Below are 20,000 nucleotides of genomic sequence, written 5' to 3' on the forward strand. Positions count from 1 at the left end.
ATCCGCGGGACTTCGGTGAATTCCGGGCCAGTTTTTTTGCTCTTCTGCTCTCCTCCCCTCCTCCGCTTCTTCGCTCCCCCGCTTTGGACCCTGGAACTCTTGAACAGGGCCGGGCTTCTGCCCTCCGCCTCTCCTCTGCTCATCCGCTCCAGGCCCTGGCACTCCCTGTGATCCAGTCATTCGCATGTGCGTGCCCGGAGGTCCGGGAGCTCCACTCAAACGTCCGGGGGGGGTAAGGGTAAGGGGTCCTGTCCCTCCCCCCCCCTCCTCGCCGCCTCTGAGAAGAGAAACATCTCCTCCACTCCTCCGCTCCTCCGCTGCGGAACCAGGTATTACCGATCCGCCGGACTCAGGCGAATTGCAGAAAGGGGTTTTGCCGTCCTCCGCTCCTCCGCTCCTCCGTTTCGGGCCCTGGAACTCCCGAACCGCTGGACACAAGCGAATCACGGTCCGGGCTTCTGCTCTCCTCCGCTCCTCACCTCATCCGCTCCAGGCCCTGGTACTCCGTGTCCGCGGGAACCCCCCCCAACCCACAAAAACAAACTCTCACACACACACAAACACACGCACACACACACACACACACACACACACAAACACACAAACACACACAGACACACCTGAACTCATCATAGCTGTGCTAATAGCATTGGCCGAAACGTTTCCACAACCAAACCAACATTAGCTCATCCACTCATTCACATATGTGTGTGCCCAGAGGTCCGGGAGCTCCAGTCATAAGTCCGGGTGATCTATGTCCGGAGAAGGCTCACATTAGCCGCTCTAAGGGGTCCTGCTGCCCCCCAGCTTCCCGGCCTTTGAGAAGAGACACATAACTCCGCTCTTCCGCTTCTCCGCTATGGGCCCTGGTACTCCCGATCCTCCGAACTCAGGTGAATTGCGTGACGTGCTTCTGCTCTACTATAAGCCCCTACACACTTCGAACACGGCTGTTATCACCCTGTTACTGCATTTCAATGACACCCATTTGCTTTCGATCTCAGTGTCTGCCACCGTACGGAAAAAGCGGGGGGGTGGGGGGTGGGGGGGCATAAGCGCATTCGTGCTGTAAGTAATCAGAAGTTAATAGTGTTAACGGTTTGCGAGAAATTTTTAATGCTAGACAAAAAAAGAAAATTAAAAGGATATAATTAAATAAATAGATAGAAAAATAAAATTAAAAACGAAAAAAAAAAAATTGTGAGGGGAATATAACATGTAATTAAGTTGGCGGTTCACAGGGAATCTCAGACATCAAACTGTTTTTAATTGAACATAAATAGTACACCCAAATATACAAATGTACAAATAAACATAGCAAGGTAGAACTGAATGTCAATGAAACAACCAGGCATGAGGAAGCAACGGACATGAGGACATTTGTTCTGTATGTAATGAGAAGTTAATAGTGTTACAGGTTTGTGAGAAATTTACAGTGCTAGACAAAAAACGAAATTAAAAGGAAATAATTAGATAAATAGATAGACAAATGAAATTAAAACCAAAAAAAAAAATTGCAAGGGGAATACGACATGTAATTAAGTTGGCGATTCACAAGGAATCTCAGACATCAAACTGTATATTTTTTGTTGTTTATATATAAACATATATAAACAAACATATATTGTTTGTTGTTTATTTTTGGGATATATTGAGGAATATTTAATGGAAAGGAGTCACAATCGCTTTTTGACAATGTCGAAGTGTATACGTGGCTATAGAATTTAAAGTTTTCATTAGAAATTATAGCCTCATCTGTAATTTCCTTGTTGTTAAGACGGGCTTAGCTTTGCTCCGCTCCTCCTCTCCTCCGCTCCTCCGCTCTTCCGCTCCGGGCCCTGGAACTCCCGATCCGCGGGACTTCGGTGAATTCCGGGCCAGTTTTTTGCTCTTCTGCTCTCCTCCCCTCCTCCGCTTCTTCGCTCCCCCGCTTTGGACCCTGGAACTCTTGAACAGGGCCGGGCTTCTGCCCTCCGCCTCTCCTCTGCTCATCCGCTCCAGGCCCTGGCACTCCCTGTGATCCAGTCATTCGCATGTGCGTGCCCGGAGGTCCGGGAGCTCCACTCAAACGTCCGGGGGGGATAAGGGTAAGGGGTCCTGCCCCCCCCCCCTCGCCGCCTCTGAGAAGAGAAACATCTCCTCCACTCCTCCGCTCATCCGCTGCGGAACCAGGTACTACCGATCTGCCGGACTCAGGCGAATTGCAGAAAGTGGTTTTGCTGTCCTCCGCTCCTCCGCTCCTCCGCTCCTCCGCTCCTCCGCTCCTCCGCTCCTCCGTTTCGGGCCCTGGAACTCCCGAACCGCTGGACACAAGCGAATCACGGTCCGGGCTTCTGCTCTCCTCCGCTCCTCACCTCATCCGCTCCAGGCCCTGGTACTCCGTGTCCGCGGGAACCCCCCCCAACCCACAAAAACAAACTCTCACACACACACAAACACACGCACACACACACACACACACACACACACACACAAACACACAAACACACACAGACACACCTGAACTCATCATCGCTGTGCTGATAGCATTGGCCGAAACGTATCCACAACCAAACCAACATTAGCTCATCCAGTCATTCACATATGTGTGTGCCCAGAGGTCCGGGAGCTCCAGTCATAACTCCGGGTGATCTCTGTCCGGAGTAGGCTCACCTTAGCCGGTCTAAGGGGTCCTGCTGCCCCCCAGCTTCCCCGCCTTTGAGAAGAGACACATAACTCCGCTCTTCCGCTTCTCCGCTATGGGCCCTGGTACTCCCGATCCTCCGAACTCAGGTGAATTGCGTGACGTGCTTCTGCTCTCCTATAAGCCCCTACACACTTCGAACACGGCTGTTATCACCCTGTTACTGCATTTCAATGACACCCATTTGCTTTCGATCTCAGTGTCTGCCTCCGTACGGAAAAAGCGGGATGGGTGGGGGGGCATAAGCGCAATCGTGCTGTAAGTAATCAGAAGTTAATAGTGTTAACGGTTTGCGAGAAATTTTTAATGCTAGACAAAAAAAGAAAATTAGAAGGATATAATTAAATAAATAGATAGAAAAATAAAATTAAAAACGAAAAAAAAAAATTGTGAGGGGAATATAACATGTAATTAAGTTGGCGGTTCACAAGGAATCTCAGACATCAAACTGTTTTTAATTGAACATAAATAGTACACCCAAATATACAAATGTACAAATAAACATAGCAAGGTAGAACTGAATGTCAATGAAACAACCAGGGATGAGGAAGCAACGGACATCAGGACATTTGTTCTGTATGTAATGAGAAGTTAATAGTGTTACAGGTTTGTGAGAAATTTACAGTGCGAGACAAAAAAAGAAATTAAAAGGAAGTAATTAAATCAATAGATAGACAAATAAGAAATTAAAACGAAAAAAAAAAAAAAAAATTGCAAGGGGAATGTAACATGTAATCAAGTTGTTTTTTTTGTTTTTTTTTTTTTTTTTACCAAAAAAAAAAGGAACCTCGGACATGGGTAACTATATTTTTTTGTTTTCGGATTTTTCCATAAGTTTTAAGGATTTTTTTTTTTTTTTTTATATTTCAAAATCGTTTATGAAGACATTAAAATTTGGGGAGCATTTTTGCATTCTGTTCTTGTGAATGAAGAACTTGGCCAGGCCTAAAAGAACATTGACACAGAGTTCATCTGTTATGTTGCTTATAAGTAAACAGAATGTTATATCATCTTTTGAGAAGGAAACTGGTGACGATGGAATGAGAAGGAGAAAAAATATATGGTCAGTGGTTTCAATGTTGTCTTCACAAAATGTACAAATATTATCTTCAAAATTAAAGCGTACCCTCGATAATTCCTTAGATGGGTAGATGTCAGTCATAATTTTGAAGTGGGTCTCTTTTGCCTTGGGGGTATGGGTAGAGTCAGATACATAGTTCGCAGCGTGGCAATCGATTCCTCATCAAATTTATTTAAAATATCCTTTTTTTTTTTTTTGACGTCCAGGGAATAAGTTTCCTGTGAAACATTTCCTAATAAAGGAGTTGCTGCGCTTTCTGTCCACAATTGAGATTCCCTGGAGTGATAGTCGGGGTAACTGTGGTTGTACGGTTCGGTGCGTCATTATATTTTTGGTCAGGAATACAAATTGTCGAGGCAGTGCGTTTCGTAACTTTAGCAACTCTAATATGGGAGGCTTGAATCTGTGTGTAGTACAGAACTGCTCATTGTCCAGAGGACTGCCAGTGTCATCCATCAAGTCAATTATTGACCATATACCTTTCTCAAAGCATTCCTTGTAAAACAGAGGTTTGTTGCCATGCAGTACATATCGATTGTTCCAAACTATTATACTGTGTGGTGAGAAATTGTGTACGTATATCATTTTCCAGTATAATAATATTTGTTTATGGAACTCTGAACATTTGACAGGAATCTTGTTGATATCCAAGTCAGAGATAAGCAGAAGACTCAGGCCGCCGACTTTGTTGAATAAGTAGTTTGGAGTACAATACCAGAAAGAACGATGAGGTTTGATCCAGGATTTCAACCAGTTCACCTTCAATGTCCCATTCAAGCAGTCCAACTCTATCACTTTCAGCCCTCCTTCACTTGTTTCTTTCACCATATGTGATTTTTCTTAGATGGTGTGGTCTGTTCCTCCAGATAAAGTTGAAATTGATTTGGTTAACAGATTTTACGAGTTGATTTGGAGCAGCATTGGAATACGCTGGGTATATACATCTGGATAAACACATCCATTTTAGTCAAATATATCCGGCCTAATATTGATAAATCTCTCTGGAGCCATATATTAGAATTAAGCTTTACTTTGATTCAGTTTAGATTCAATGTTCCTGGATTGATTTAACGTTTGGTCCTTGGATAGGAAAATGCTCAAGTATTTTATTTCTGATTTCATAGAAACATCGCTGATTTCCTTTAGTGGCGAGTCATGCAGCGCAAGAAGTTTGCATTTCTTTAAGTTTAATGACAATCCTGAAGCCTTGGAGAATGTTTTGGTTTTTTTCAGCACTTATTGGGACTTGATGTTCATTTTTCAAAACTAAGGTTGTGTCATCTGCCAGCAGGCTAATAACAATTTCTGTCCCCAACATTACTTCTGTCCCACACGTATACACACACACACACACACACACACACACACACACACACACACACACACACACCTTAATTCCACTCTTTTATATACGCATGTCTGGAGTTCCGGGAGCTCGTTCTCAACGTTCTGGGGATAATCATAGCTGTGCTGATAGCATTGGCCGAAACGTATCCACAACCAAACCAACATTAGCTCATCCACTCATTCACATATGTGTGTGCCCAGAGGTCCGGGAGCTCCAGTCATAAGTCCGGGTGATCTATGTCCGGAGAAGACTCACATTAGCCGGTCTAAGGGGTCCTGCTGCCCCCCAGTTTCCCCGCCTTTGAGAAGAGACACATAACTCCGCTCTTCCGCTTCTCCGCTATGGGCCCTGGTACTCCCGATCCTCCGAACTCAGGTGAATTGCGTGACGTGCTTCTGCTCTCCTATAAGCCCCTACACACTTCGAACACGGCTGTTATCACCCTGTTACTGCATTTCAATGACACCCATTTGCTTTCGATCTCAGTGTCTGCCTCCGTACGGAAAAAGCGGGATGGGTGGGGGGGCATAAGCGCATTCGTGGTGTAAGTAATCAGAAGTTAATAGTGTTAACGGTTTGCGAGAAATTTTTAATGCTAGACAAAAAAAGAAAATTAGAAGGATATAATTAAATAAATAGATAGAAAAATAAAATTAAAAACGAAAAAAAAAAATTGTGAGGGGAATATAACATGTAATTAAGTTGGCGGTTCACAAGGAATCTCAGACATCAAACTGTTTTTAATTGAACATAAATAGTACACCCAAATATACAAATGTACAAATAAACATAGCAAGGTAGAACTGAATGTCAATGAAACAACCAGGGATGAGGAAGCAACGGACATCAGGACATTTGTTCTGTATGTAATGAGAAGTTAATAGTGTTACAGGTTTGTGAGAAATTTACAGTGCGAGACAAAAAAAGAAATTAAAAGGAAGTAATTAAATCAATAGATAGACAAATAAGAAATTAAAACGAAAAAAAAAAAAAAAAATTGCAAGGGGAATGTAACATGTAATCAAGTTGTTTTTTTTGTTTTGTTTTTTTTTTTTACCAAAAAAAAAAGGAACCTCGGACATGGGTAACTATATTTTTTTGTTTTCGGATTTTTCCATAAGTTTTAAGGATTTTTTTTTTTTTTTTTTATATTTCAAAATCGTTTATGAAGACATTAAAATTTGGGGAGCATTTTTGCATTCTGTTCTTGTGAATGAAGAACTTGGCCAGGCCTAAAAGAACATTGACACAGAGTTCATCTGTTATGTTGCTTATAAGTAAACAGAATGTTATATCATCTTTTGAGAAGGAAACTGGTGACGATGGAATGAGAAGGAGAAAAAATATATGGTCAGTGGTTTCAATGTTGTCTTCACAAAATGTACAAATATTATCTTCAAAATTAAAGCGTACCCTCGATAATTCCTTAGATGGGTAGATGTCAGTCATAATTTTGAAGTGGGTCTCTTTTGCCTTGGGGGTATGGGTAGAGTCAGATACATAGTTCGCAGCGTGGCAATCGATTCCTCATCAAATTTATTTAAAATATCCTTTTTTTTTTTTTTGACGTCCAGGGAATAAGTTTCCTGTGAAACATTTCCTAATAAAGGAGTTGCCGCGCTTTCTGTCCACAATTGAGATTCCCTGGAGTGATAGTCGGGGTAACTGTGGTTGTACGGTTCGGTGCGTCATTATATTTTTGGTCAGGAATACAAATTGTCGAGGCAGTGCGTTTCGTAACTTTAGCAACTCTAATATGGGAGGCTTGAATCTGTGTGTAGTACAGAACTGCTCATTGTCCAGAGGACTGCCAGTGTCATCCATCAAGTCAATTATCGACCATATACCTTTCTCAAAGCATTCCTTGTAAAACAGAGGTTTGTTGCCATGCAGTACATATCGATTGTTCCAAACTATTATACTGTGTGGTGAGAAATTGTGTACGTATATCATTTTCCAGTATAATAATATTTGTTTATGGAACTCTGAACATTTGACAGGAATCTTGTTGATATCCAAGTCAGAGATAAGCAGAAGACTCAGGCCGCCGACTTTGTTGAATAAGTAGTTTGGAGTACAATACCAGAAAGAACGATGAGGTTTGATCCAGGATTTCAACCAGTTCACCTTCAATGTCCCATTCAAGCAGTCCGACTCTATCACTTTCAGCCCTCCTTCACTTGTTTCTTTCACCATATGTGATTTTTCTTAGATGGTGTGGTCTGTTCCTCCAGATAAAGTTGAAATTGATTTGGTTAACAGATTTTACGAGTTGATTTGGAGCAGCATTGGAATACGCTGGGTATATACATCTGGATAAACACATCCATTTTAGTCAAATATATCCGGCCTAATATTGATAAATCTCTCTGGAGCCATATATTAGAATTAAGCTTTACTTTGATTCAGTTTAGATTCAATGTTCCTGGATTGATTTAACGTTTGGTCCTTGGATAGGAAAATGCTCAAGTATTTTATTTCTGATTTCATAGAAACATCGCTGATTTCCTTTAGTGGCGAGTCATGCAGCGCAAGAAGTTTGCATTTCTTTAAGTTTAATGACAATCCTGAAGCCTTGGAGAATGTTTTGGTTTTTTTCAGCACTTATTGGGACTTGATGTTCATTTTTCAAAACTAAGGTTGTGTCATCTGCCAGCAGGCTAATAACAATTTCTGTCCCCAACATTACTTCTGTCCCACACGTATACACACACACACACACACACACACACACACACACACACCTTAATTCCACTCTTTTATATACGCATGTCTGGAGTTCCGGGAGCTCGTTCTCAACGTTCTGGGGATAATCATAGCTGTGCTGATAGCATTGGCCGAAACGTATCCACAACCAAACCAACATTAGCTCATCCACTCATTCATATATGTGTGTGCCCAGAGGTCCGGGAGCTCCAGTCATAACTCCGGGTGATATCTGTCCGGAGTAGGCTCACATTAGCCGGTCTAAGGGGTCCTGCTGCCCCCCAGCTTCCCCGCCTTTGAGAAGAGACACATAACTCCGCTCTTCCGCTTCTCCGCTATGGGCCCTGGTACTCCCGATCCTCCGAACTCAGGTGAATTGCGTGACGTGCTTCTGCTCTACTATAAGCCCCTACACACTTCGAACACGGCTGTTATCACCCTGTTACTGCATTTCAATGACACCCATTTGCTTTCGATCTCAGTGTCTGCCTCCGTACGGAAAAAGCGGGATGGGTGGGGGGGCATAAGCGCATTCGTGCTGTAAGTAATCAGAAGTTAATAGTGTTAACGGTTTGCGAGAAATTTTTAATGCTAGACAAAAAAAGAAAATTAAAAGGATATAATTAAATAAATAGATAGAAAAATAAAATTAAAAACGAAAAAAAAAAATTGTGAGGGGAATATAACATGTAATTAAGTTGGCGGTTCACAAGGAATCTCAGACATCAAACTGTTTTTAATTGAACATAAATAGTACACCCAAATATACAAATGTACAAATAAACATAGCAAGGTAGAACTGAATGTCAATGAAACAACCAGGGATGAGGAAGCAACGGACATCAGGACATTTGTTCTGTATGTAATGAGAAGTTAATAGTGTTACAGGTTTGTGAGAAATTTACAGTGCGAGACAAAAAAAGAAATTAAAAGGAAGTAATTAAATCAATAGATAGACAAATAAGAAATTAAAACGAAAAAAAAAAAAAAAAAATTGCAAGGGGAATGTAACATGTAATCAAGTTGTTTTTTTTTTTTTGTTTTTTTTTTTTACCAAAAAAAAAAGGAACCTCGGACATGGGTAACTATATTTTTTTGTTTTCGGATTTTTCCATAAGTTTTAAGGATTTTTTTTTTTTTTTTTATATTTCAAAATCGTTTATGAAGACATTAAAATTTGGGGAGCATTTTTGCATTCTGTTCTTGTGAATGAAGAACTTGGCCAGGCCTAAAAGAACATTGACACAGAGTTCATCTGTTATGTTGCTTATAAGTAAACAGAATGTTATATCATCTTTTGAGAAGGAAACTGGTGACGATGGAATGAGAAGGAGAAAAAATATATGGTCAGTGGTTTCAATGTTGTCTTCACAAAATGTACAAATATTATCTTCAAAATTAAAGCGTACCCTCGATAATTCCTTAGATGGGTAGATGTCAGTCATAATTTTGAAGTGGGTCTCTTTTGCCTTGGGGGTATGGGTAGAGTCAGATACATAGTTCGCAGCGTGGCAATCGATTCCTCATCAAATTTATTTAAAATATCCTTTTTTTTTTTTTTGACGTCCAGGGAATAAGTTTCCTGTGAAACATTTCCTAATAAAGGAGTTGCCGCGCTTTCTGTCCACAATTGAGATTCCCTGGAGTGATAGTCGGGGTAACTGTGGTTGTACGGTTCGGTGCGTCATTATATTTTTGGTCAGGAATACAAATTGTCGAGGCAGTGCGTTTCGTAACTTTAGCAACTCTAATATGGGAGGCTTGAATCTGTGTGTAGTACAGAACTGCTCATTGTCCAGAGGACTGCCAGTGTCATCCATCAAGTCAATTATTGACCATATACCTTTCTCAAAGCATTCCTTGTAAAACAGAGGTTTGTTGCCATGCAGTACATATCGATTGTTCCAAACTATTATACTGTGTGGTGAGAAATTGTGTACGTATATCATTTTCCAGTATAATAATATTTGTTTATGGAACTCTGAACATTTGACAGGAATCTTGTTGATATCCAAGTCAGAGATAAGCAGAAGACTCAGGCCGCCGACTTTGTTGAATAAGTAGTTTGGAGTACAATACCAGAAAGAACGATGAGGTTTGATCCAGGATTTCAACCAGTTCACCTTCAATGTCCCATTCAAGCAGTCCGACTCCATCACTTTCAGCCCTCCTTCACTTGTTTCTTTCACCATATGTGATTTTTCTTAGATGGTGTGGTCTGTTCCTCCAGATAAAGTTGAAATTGATTTGGTTAACAGATTTTACGAGTTGATTTGGAGCAGCATTGGAATACGCTGGGTATATACATCTGGATAAACACATCCATTTTAGTCAAATATATCCGGCCTAATATTGATAAATCTCTCTGGAGCCATATATTAGAATTAAGCTTTACTTTGATTCAGTTTAGATTCAATGTTCCTGGATTGATTTAACGTTTGGTCCTTGGATAGGAAAATGCTCAAGTATTTTATTTCTGATTTCATAGAAACATCGCTGATTTCCTTTAGTGGCGAGTCATGCAGCGCAAGAAGTTTGCATTTCTTTAAGTTTAATGACAATCCTGAAGCCTTGGAGAATGTTTTGGTTTTTTTCAGCACTTATTGGGACTTGATGTTCATTTTTCAAAACTAAGGTTGTGTCATCCGCCAGCAGGCTAATAACAATTTCTGTCCCCAACATTACTTCTGTCCCACACGTATACACACACACACACACACACACAAACACACACACACACACACACACACACCTTAATTCCACTCTTTTATATACGCATGTCTGGAGTTCCGGGAGCTCGTTCTCAACGTTCTGGGGATAATCATAGCTGTGCTGATAGCATTGGCCGAAACGTATCCACAACCAAACCAACATTAGCTCATCCACTCATTCACATATGTGTGTGCCCAGAGGTCCGGGAGCTCCAGTCATAAGTCCGGGTGATCTATGTCCGGAGAAGGCTCACATTAGCCGGTCTAAGGGGTCCTGCTGCCCCCCAGCTTCCCCGCCTTTGAGAAGAGACACATAACTCCGCTCTTCCGCTTCTCCGCTATGGGCCCTGGTACTCCCGATCCTCCGAACTCAGGTGAATTGCGTGACGTGCTTCTGCTCTCCTATAAGCCCCTACACACTTCGAACACGGCTGTTATCACCCTGTTACTGCATTTCAATGACACCCATTTGCTTTCGATCTCAGTGTCTGCCACCGTACGGAAAAAGCGGGATGGGTGGGGGGGCATAAGCGCATTCGTGCTGTAAGTAATCAGAAGTTAATAGTGTTAACGGTTTGCGAGAAATTTTTAATGCTAGACAAAAAAAGAAAATTAAAAGGATATAATTAAATAAATAGATAGAAAAATAAAATTAAAAACGAAAAAAAAAAATTGTGAGGGGAATATAACATGTAATTAAGTTGGCGGTTCACAAGGAATCTCAGACATCAAACTGTTTTTAATTGAACATAAATAGTACACCCAAATATACAAATGTACAAATAAACATAGCAAGGTAGAACTGAATGTCAATGAAACAACCAGGGATGAGGAAGCAACGGACATCAGGACATTTGTTCTGTATGTAATGAGAAGTTAATAGTGTTACAGGTTTGTGAGAAATTTACAGTGCGAGACAAAAAAAGAAATTAAAAGGAAGTAATTAAATCAATAGATAGACAAATAAGAAATTAAAACGAAAAAAAAAAAAAAAAATTGCAAGGGGAATGTAACATGTAATCAAGTTGGTTTTTTTTTTTTGTTTTTTTTTTTTTACCAAAAAAAAAAGGAACCTCGGACATGGGTAACTATATTTTTTAGTTTTTGGATTTTTCCATAAGTTTTAAGGATTTTTTTTTTTTTTTTTTTATATTTCAAAATCGTTTATGAAGACATTAAAATTTGGGGAGCATTTTTGCATTCTGTTCTTGTGAATGAAGAACTTGGCCAGGCCTAAAAGAACATTGACACAGAGTTCATCTGTTATGTTGCTTATAAGTAAACAGAATGTTATATCATCTTTTGAGAAGGAAACTGGTGACGATGGAATGAGAAGGAGAAAAAATATATGGTCAGTGGTTTCAATGTTGTCTTCACAAAATGTACAAATATTATCTTCAAAATTAAAGCGTACCCTCGATAATTCCTTAGATGGGTAGATGTCAGTCATAATTTTGAAGTGGGTCTCTTTTGCCTTGGGGGTATGGGTAGAGTCAGATACATGGTTCGCAGCGTGGCAATCGATTCCTCATCAAATTTATTTAAAATATCCTTTTTTTTTTTTTTGACGTCCAGGGAATAAGTTTCCTGTGAAACATTTCCTAATAAAGGAGTTGCCGCGCTTTCTGTCCACAATTGAGATTCCCTGGAGTGATAGTCGGGGTAACTGTGGTTGTACGGTTCGGTGCGTCATTATATTTTTGGTCAGGAATACAAATTGTCGAGGCAGTGCGTTTCGTAACTTTAGCAACTCTAATATGGGAGGCTTGAATCTGTGTGTAGTACAGAACTGCTCATTGTCCAGAGGACTGCCAGTGTCATCCATCAAGTCAATTATCGACCATATACCTTTCTCAAAGCATTCCTTGTAAAACAGAGGTTTGTTGCCATGCAGTACATATCGATTGTTCCAAACTATTATACTGTGTGGTGAGAAATTGTGTACGTATATCATTTTCCAGTATAATAATATTTGTTTATGGAACTCTGAACATTTGACAGGAATCTTGTTGATATCCAAGTCAGAGATAAGCAGAAGACTCAGGCCGCCGACTTTGTTGAATAAGTAGTTTGGAGTACAATACCAGAAAGAACGATGAGGTTTGATCCAGGATTTCAACCAGTTCACCTTCAATGTCCCATTCAAGCAGTCCGACTCTATCACTTTCAGCCCTCCTTCACTTGTTTCTTTCACCATATGTGATTTTTCTTAGATGGTGTGGTCTGTTCCTCCAGATAAAGTTGAAATTGATTTGGTTAACAGATTTTACGAGTTGATTTGGAGCAGCATTGGAATACGCTGGGTATATACATCTGGATAAACACATCCATTTTAGTCAAATATATCCGGCCTAATATTGATAAATCTCTCTGGAGCCATATATTAGAATTAAGCTTTACTTTGATTCAGTTTAGATTCAATGTTCCTGGATTGATTTAACGTTTGGTCCTTGGATAGGAAAATGCTCAAGTATTTTATTTCTGATTTCATAGAAACATCGCTGATTTCCTTTAGTGGCGAGTCATGCAGCGCAAGAAGTTTGCATTTCTTTAAGTTTAATGACAATCCTGAAGCCTTGGAGAATGTTTTGGTTTTTTTCAGCACTTATTGGGACTTGATGTTCATTTTTCAAAACTAAGGTTGTGTCATCCGCCAGCAGGCTAATAACAATTTCTGTCCCCAACATTACTTCTGTCCCACACGTATACACACACACACACACACACACAAACACACACACACACACACACACACACCTTTATTCCACTCTTTTATATACGCATGTCTGGAGTTCCGGGAGCTCGTTCTCAACGTTCTGGGGATAATCATAGCTGTGCTGATAGCATTGGCCGAAACGTATCCACAACCAAACCAACATTAGCTCATCCACTCATTCACATATGTGTGTGCCCAGAGGTCCGGGAGCTCCAGTCATAAGTCCGGGTGATCTATGTCCGGAGAAGGCTCACATTAGCCGGTCTAAGGGGTCCTGCTGCCCCCCAGCTTCCCCGCCTTTGAGAAGAGACACATAACTCCGCTCTTCCGCTTCTCCGCTATGGGCCCTGGTACTCCCGATCCTCCGAACTCAGGTGAATTGCGTGACGTGCTTCTGCTCTCCTATAAGCCCCTACACACTTCGAACACGGCTGTTATCACCCTGTTACTGCATTTCAATGACACCCATTTGCTTTCGATCTCAGTGTCTGCCACCGTACGGAAAAAGCGGGGGGTGGGGGGGCATAAGCGCATTCGTGCTGTAAGTAATCAGAAGTTAATAGTGTTAACGGTTTGCGAGAAATTTTTAATGCTAGACAAAAAAAGAAAATTAAAAGGATATAATTAAATAAATAGATAGAAAAATAAAATTAAAAACGAAAAAAAAAAATTGTGAGGGGAATATAACATGTAATTAAGTTGGCGGTTCACAAGGAATCTCAGACATCAAACTGTTTTTAATTGAACATAAATAGTACACCCAAATATACAAATGTACAAATAAACATAGCAAGGTAGAACTGAATGTCAATGAAACAACCAGGGATGAGGAAGCAACGGACATCAGGACATTTGTTCTGTATGTAATGAGAAGTTAATAGTGTTACAGGTTTGTGAGAAATTTACAGTGCGAGACAAAAAAAGAAATTAAAAGGAAGTAATTAAATCAATAGATAGACAAATAAGAAATTAAAACGAAAAAAAAAAAAAAAAATTGCAAGGGGAATGTAACATGTAATCAAGTTGGTTTTTTTTTTTTTGTTTTTTTTTTTTTACCAAAAAAAAAAGGAACCTCGGACATGGGTAACTATATTTTTTAGTTTTTGGATTTTTCCATAAGTTTTAAGGATTTTTTTTTTTTTTTTTTTATATTTCAAAATCGTTTATGAAGACATTAAAATTTGGGGAGCATTTTTGCATTCTGTTCTTGTGAATGAAGAACTTGGCCAGGCCTAAAAGAACATTGACACAGAGTTCATCTGTTATGTTGCTTATAAGTAAACAGAATGTTATATCATCTTTTGAGAAGGAAACTGGTGACGATGGAATGAGAAGGAGAAAAAATATATGGTCAGTGGTTTCAATGTTGTCTTCACAAAATGTACAAATATTATCTTCAAAATTAAAGCGTACCCTCGATAATTCCTTAGATGGGTAGATGTCAGTCATAATTTTGAAGTGGGTCTCTTTTGCCTTGGGGGTATGGGTAGAGTCAGATACATGGTTCGCAGCGTGGCAATCGATTCCTCATCAAATTTATTTAAAATATCCTTTTTTTTTTTTTTTGACGTCCAGGGAATAAGTTTCCTGTGAAACATTTCCTAATAAAGGAGTTGCCGCGCTTTCTGTCCACAATTGAGATTCCCTGGAGTGATAGTCGGGGTAACTGTGGTTGTACGGTTCGGTGCGTCATTATATTTTTGGTCAGGAATACAAATTGTCGAGGCAGTGCGTTTCGTAACTTTAGCAACTCTAATATGGGAGGCTTGAATCTGTGTGTAGTACAGAACTGCTCATTGTCCAGAGGACTGCCAGTGTCATCCATCAAGTCAATTATCGACCATATACCTTTCTCAAAGCATTCCTTGTAAAACAGAGGTTTGTTGCCATGCAGTACATATCGATTGTTCCAAACTATTATACTGTGTGGTGAGAAATTGTGTACGTATATCATTTTCCAGTATAATAATATTTGTTTATGGAACTCTGAACATTTGACAGGAATCTTGTTGATATCCAAGTCAGAGATAAGCAGAAGACTCAGGCCGCCGACTTTGTTGAATAAGTAGTTTGGAGTACAATACCAGAAAGAACGATGAGGTTTGATCCAGGATTTCAACCAGTTCACCTTCAATGTCCCATTCAAGCAGTCCGACTCTATCACTTTCAGCCCTCCTTCACTTGTTTCTTTCACCATATGTGATTTTTCTTAGATGGTGTGGTCTGTTCCTCCAGATAAAGTTGAAATTGATTTGGTTAACAGATTTTACGAGTTGATTTGGAGCAGCATTGGAATACGCTGGGTATATACATCTGGATAAACACATCCATTTTAGTCAAATATATCCGGCCTAATATTGATAAATCTCTCTGGAGCCATATATTAGAATTAAGCTTTACTTTGATTCAGTTTAGATTCAATGTTCCTGGATTGATTTAACGTTTGGTCCTTGGATAGGAAAATGCTCAAGTATTTTATTTCTGATTTCATAGAAACATCGCTGATTTCCTTTAGTGGCGAGTCATGCAGCGCAAGAAGTTTGCATTTCTTTAAGTTTAATGACAATCCTGAAGCCTTGGAGAATGTTTTGGTTTTTTTCAGCACTTATTGGGACTTGATGTTCATTTTTCAAAACTAAGGTTGTGTCATCCGCCAGCAGGCTAATAACAATTTCTGTCCCCAACATTACTTCTGTCCCACACGTATACACACACACACACACACACACAAACACACACACACACACACACACACACCTTTATTCCACTCTTTTATATACGCATGTCTGGAGTTCCGGGAGCTCGTTCTCAACGTTCTGGGGATAATCATAGCTGTGCTGATAGCATTGGCCGAAACGTATCCACAACCAAACCAACATTAGCTCATCCACTCATTCACATATGTGTGTGCCCAGAGGTCCGGGAGCTCCAGTCATAAGTCCGGGTGATCTATGTCCGGAGAAGGCTCACATTAGCCGGTCTAAGGGGTCCTGCTGCCCCCCAGCTTCCCCGCCTTTGAGAAGAGACACATAACTCCGCTCTTCCGCTTCTCCGCTATGGGCCCTGGTACTCCCGATCCTCCGAACTCAGGTGAATTGCGTGACGTGCTTCTGCTCTCCTATAAGCCCCTACACACTTCGAACACGGCTGTTATCACCCTGTTACTGCATTTCAATGACACCCATTTGCTTTCGATCTCAGTGTCTGCCACCGTACGGAAAAAGCGGGGGGTGGGGGGGCATAAGCGCATTCGTGCTGTAAGTAATCAGAAGTTAATAGTGTTAACGGTTTGCGAGAAATTTTTAATGCTAGACAAAAAAAGAAAATTAAAAGGATATAATTAAATAAATAGATAGAAAAATAAAATTAAAAACGAAAAAAAAAAATTGTGAGGGGAATATAACATGTAATTAAGTTGGCGGTTCACAAGGAATCTCAGACATCAAACTGTTTTTAATTGAACATAAATAGTACACCCAAATATACAAATGTACAAATAAACATAGCAAGGTAGAACTGAATGTCAATGAAACAACCAGGGATGAGGAAGCAACGGACATCAGGACATTTGTTCTGTATGTAATGAGAAGTTAATAGTGTTACAGGTTTGTGAGAAATTTACAGTGCGAGACAAAAAAAGAAATTAAAAGGAAGTAATTAAATCAATAGATAGACAAATAAGAAATTAAAACGAAAAAAAAAAAAAAAAATTGCAAGGGGAATGTAACATGTAATCAAGTTGGTTTTTTTTTTTTGTTTTTTTTTTTTTTACCAAAAAAAAAAGGAACCTCGGACATGGGTAACTATATTTTTTAGTTTTTGGATTTTTCCATAAGTTTTAAGGATTTTTTTTTTTTTTTTTTTTATATTTCAAAATCGTTTATGAAGACATTAAAATTTGGGGAGCATTTTTGCATTCTGTTCTTGTGAATGAAGAACTTGGCCAGGCCTAAAAGAACATTGACACAGAGTTCATCTGTTATGTTGCTTATAAGTAAACAGAATGTTATATCATCTTTTGAGAAGGAAACTGGTGACGATGGAATGAGAAGGAGAAAAAATATATGGTCAGTGGTTTCAATGTTGTCTTCACAAAATGTACAAATATTATCTTCAAAATTAAAGCGTACCCTCGATAATTCCTTAGATGGGTAGATGTCAGTCATAATTTTGAAGTGGGTCTCTTTTGCCTTGGGGGTATGGGTAGAGTCAGATACATGGTTCGCAGCGTGGCAATCGATTCCTCATCAAATTTATTTAAAATATCCTTTTTTTTTTTTTTGACGTCCAGGGAATAAGTTTCCTGTGAAACATTTCCTAATAAAGGAGTTGCCGCGCTTTCTGTCCACAATTGAGATTCCCTGGAGTGATAGTCGGGGTAACTGTGGTTGTACGGTTCGGTGCGTCATTATATTTTTGGTCAGGAATACAAATTGTCGAGGCAGTGCGTTTCGTAACTTTAGCAACTCTAATATGGGAGGCTTGAATCTGTGTGTAGTACAGAACTGCTCATTGTCCAGAGGACTGCCAGTGTCATCCATCAAGTCAATTATCGACCATATACCTTTCTCAAAGCATTCCTTGTAAAACAGAGGTTTGTTGCCATGCAGTACATATCGATTGTTCCAAACTATTATACTGTGTGGTGAGAAATTGTGTACGTATATCATTTTCCAGTATAATAATATTTGTTTATGGAACTCTGAACATTTGACAGGAATCTTGTTGATATCCAAGTCAGAGATAAGCAGAAGACTCAGGCCGCCGACTTTGTTGAATAAGTAGTTTGGAGTACAATACCAGAAAGAACGATGAGGTTTGATCCAGGATTTCAACCAGTTCACCTTCAATGTCCCATTCAAGCAGTCCGACTCTATCACTTTCAGCCCTCCTTCACTTGTTTCTTTCACCATATGTGATTTTTCTTAGATGGTGTGGTCTGTTCCTCCAGATAAAGTTGAAATTGATTTGGTTAACAGATTTTACGAGTTGATTTGGAGCAGCATTGGAATACGCTGGGTATATACATCTGGATAAACACATCCATTTTAGTCAAATATATCCGGCCTAATATTGATAAATCTCTCTGGAGCCATATATTAGAATTAAGCTTTACTTTGATTCAGTTTAGATTCAATGTTCCTGGATTGATTTAACGTTTGGTCCTTGGATAGGAAAATGCTCAAGTATTTTATTTCTGATTTCATGGAAACATCGCTGATTTCCTTTAGTGGCGAGTCATGCAGCGCAAGAAGTTTGCATTTCTTTAAGTTTAATGACAATCCTGAAGCCTTGGAGAATGTTTTGGTTGTTTTCGGCACTTATTGGGACTTGATGTTCATTTTTCAAAACTAAGGTTGTGTCATCTGCCAGCAGGCTAATAACAATTTCAGTCCCCAGCACGTCTAACTTTTGGATATCGTTGCTCTTTTCAACATAAACGGCTAGCATTTCGGTAGCAATTATAAATAAATAGGGTGAGATGGGGCAACCTTGGGGGATTCCCACATCAACATGGAAGCTCGGAGTGGTGCCGCTTGGCAGGGTGACACAGCTATGAATATTCTCATAGAGCCCACGGATCACATTCCTGAATATTTAACCAAATCCAAAATGTTCGAGCGTTGCTATGATAAATGGATGTTCGACCGAGTCAAAGGCTTTAGAAAAGTCCAAGAAGGATATGCGGCCATTATCTTCAATGCGATACGCCTCTAAACCCATCGCTCGCCCCGACTCGGGGAATCCTAGAGCCTACTTGCACCCCCGCCCTAACTTAACTCCCTCACTCGTGGAGCTCCCTGAGCTCCACACATCCCGGAGCATCACGCCGACTCATTCACATTTGAATGATTGTCTTTATTTTATGTCCGCTAGATAGAGGCATCCGCACATGCGCATCAGTGGAGCTTCAGGCCGGCTGAGGCATGGACTGAAAATCATAAAGACATGTGTGATGAGCTAAAAGGAAGATAAGCATATTTTTATAATAAATGTAAGAAAGAGAGGGTAATGCAGCCTCAGGGCGGCACTGGCCCGTGTCTCTCCAAGCCTGCCTTTGGGGGGGGGGGGGGGGGGGGGGGGGGGGGGCACGGAGCAGTGTCTCCCTGTGCCGGTCCCAAGCCCGGATAAATGCAGAGGGTTGCGTCAGGAGGGGCATCCGGCGTAAAACGTTTGCCAAAACCAAACATGCGAGTCAACCATAACTATACCATACCGGATGGGTCGCGGACCGGGTTAACAACGACCGCCATTGGTACTGATGACCTACAGGGTACTAATGGAAATCGGGCTACTGTGGGTCGAAGAACAAGAAGAAGAAGAAGAGGAGGAGTGCGTGTTCGGAAGCAGAGAGAGAGGAGGAAAGGAAAGAGCCTGGGACTGAGAGTAGGGACTTTGAATATTGGGACTATGACAGGAAAAGGTAGAGAGTTGATGGACACGATGCAGAGAAGGAAGCTGGATATACTGTGTGTCCAGGAGACCAGGTGGAAGGGTAGTAAGGCTAGAAGCTTAGGAGCAGGCTTTAAGTTATACTATTATGGTGCTGACAAGAAGAGAAATGGAGTAGGAGTCATCTTGAAGGAGGAGTTTGTAAGGAACGTCCTAGAGGTGAAAAGAATGTCAGATAGACTTATGAGTCTGAAATTGGAAATTGAAGGTGTGATGCTCAGTGTTGTTAGTGGCTATGCGCCACAGGTGGGATGTGAACCTGAAGAGAAGGAGAAGTTCTGGAATGAGTTGGATGAAGTGAT

This window comes from Fistularia commersonii, unplaced genomic scaffold, assembly GCF_037954325.1.
Source record: "Fistularia commersonii isolate RoL2024-O1a breed Wild unplaced genomic scaffold, RoL_Fcom_v1.0 HiC_scaffold_44, whole genome shotgun sequence".
Lineage (NCBI taxonomy): Eukaryota > Metazoa > Chordata > Actinopteri > Syngnathiformes > Fistulariidae > Fistularia > Fistularia commersonii.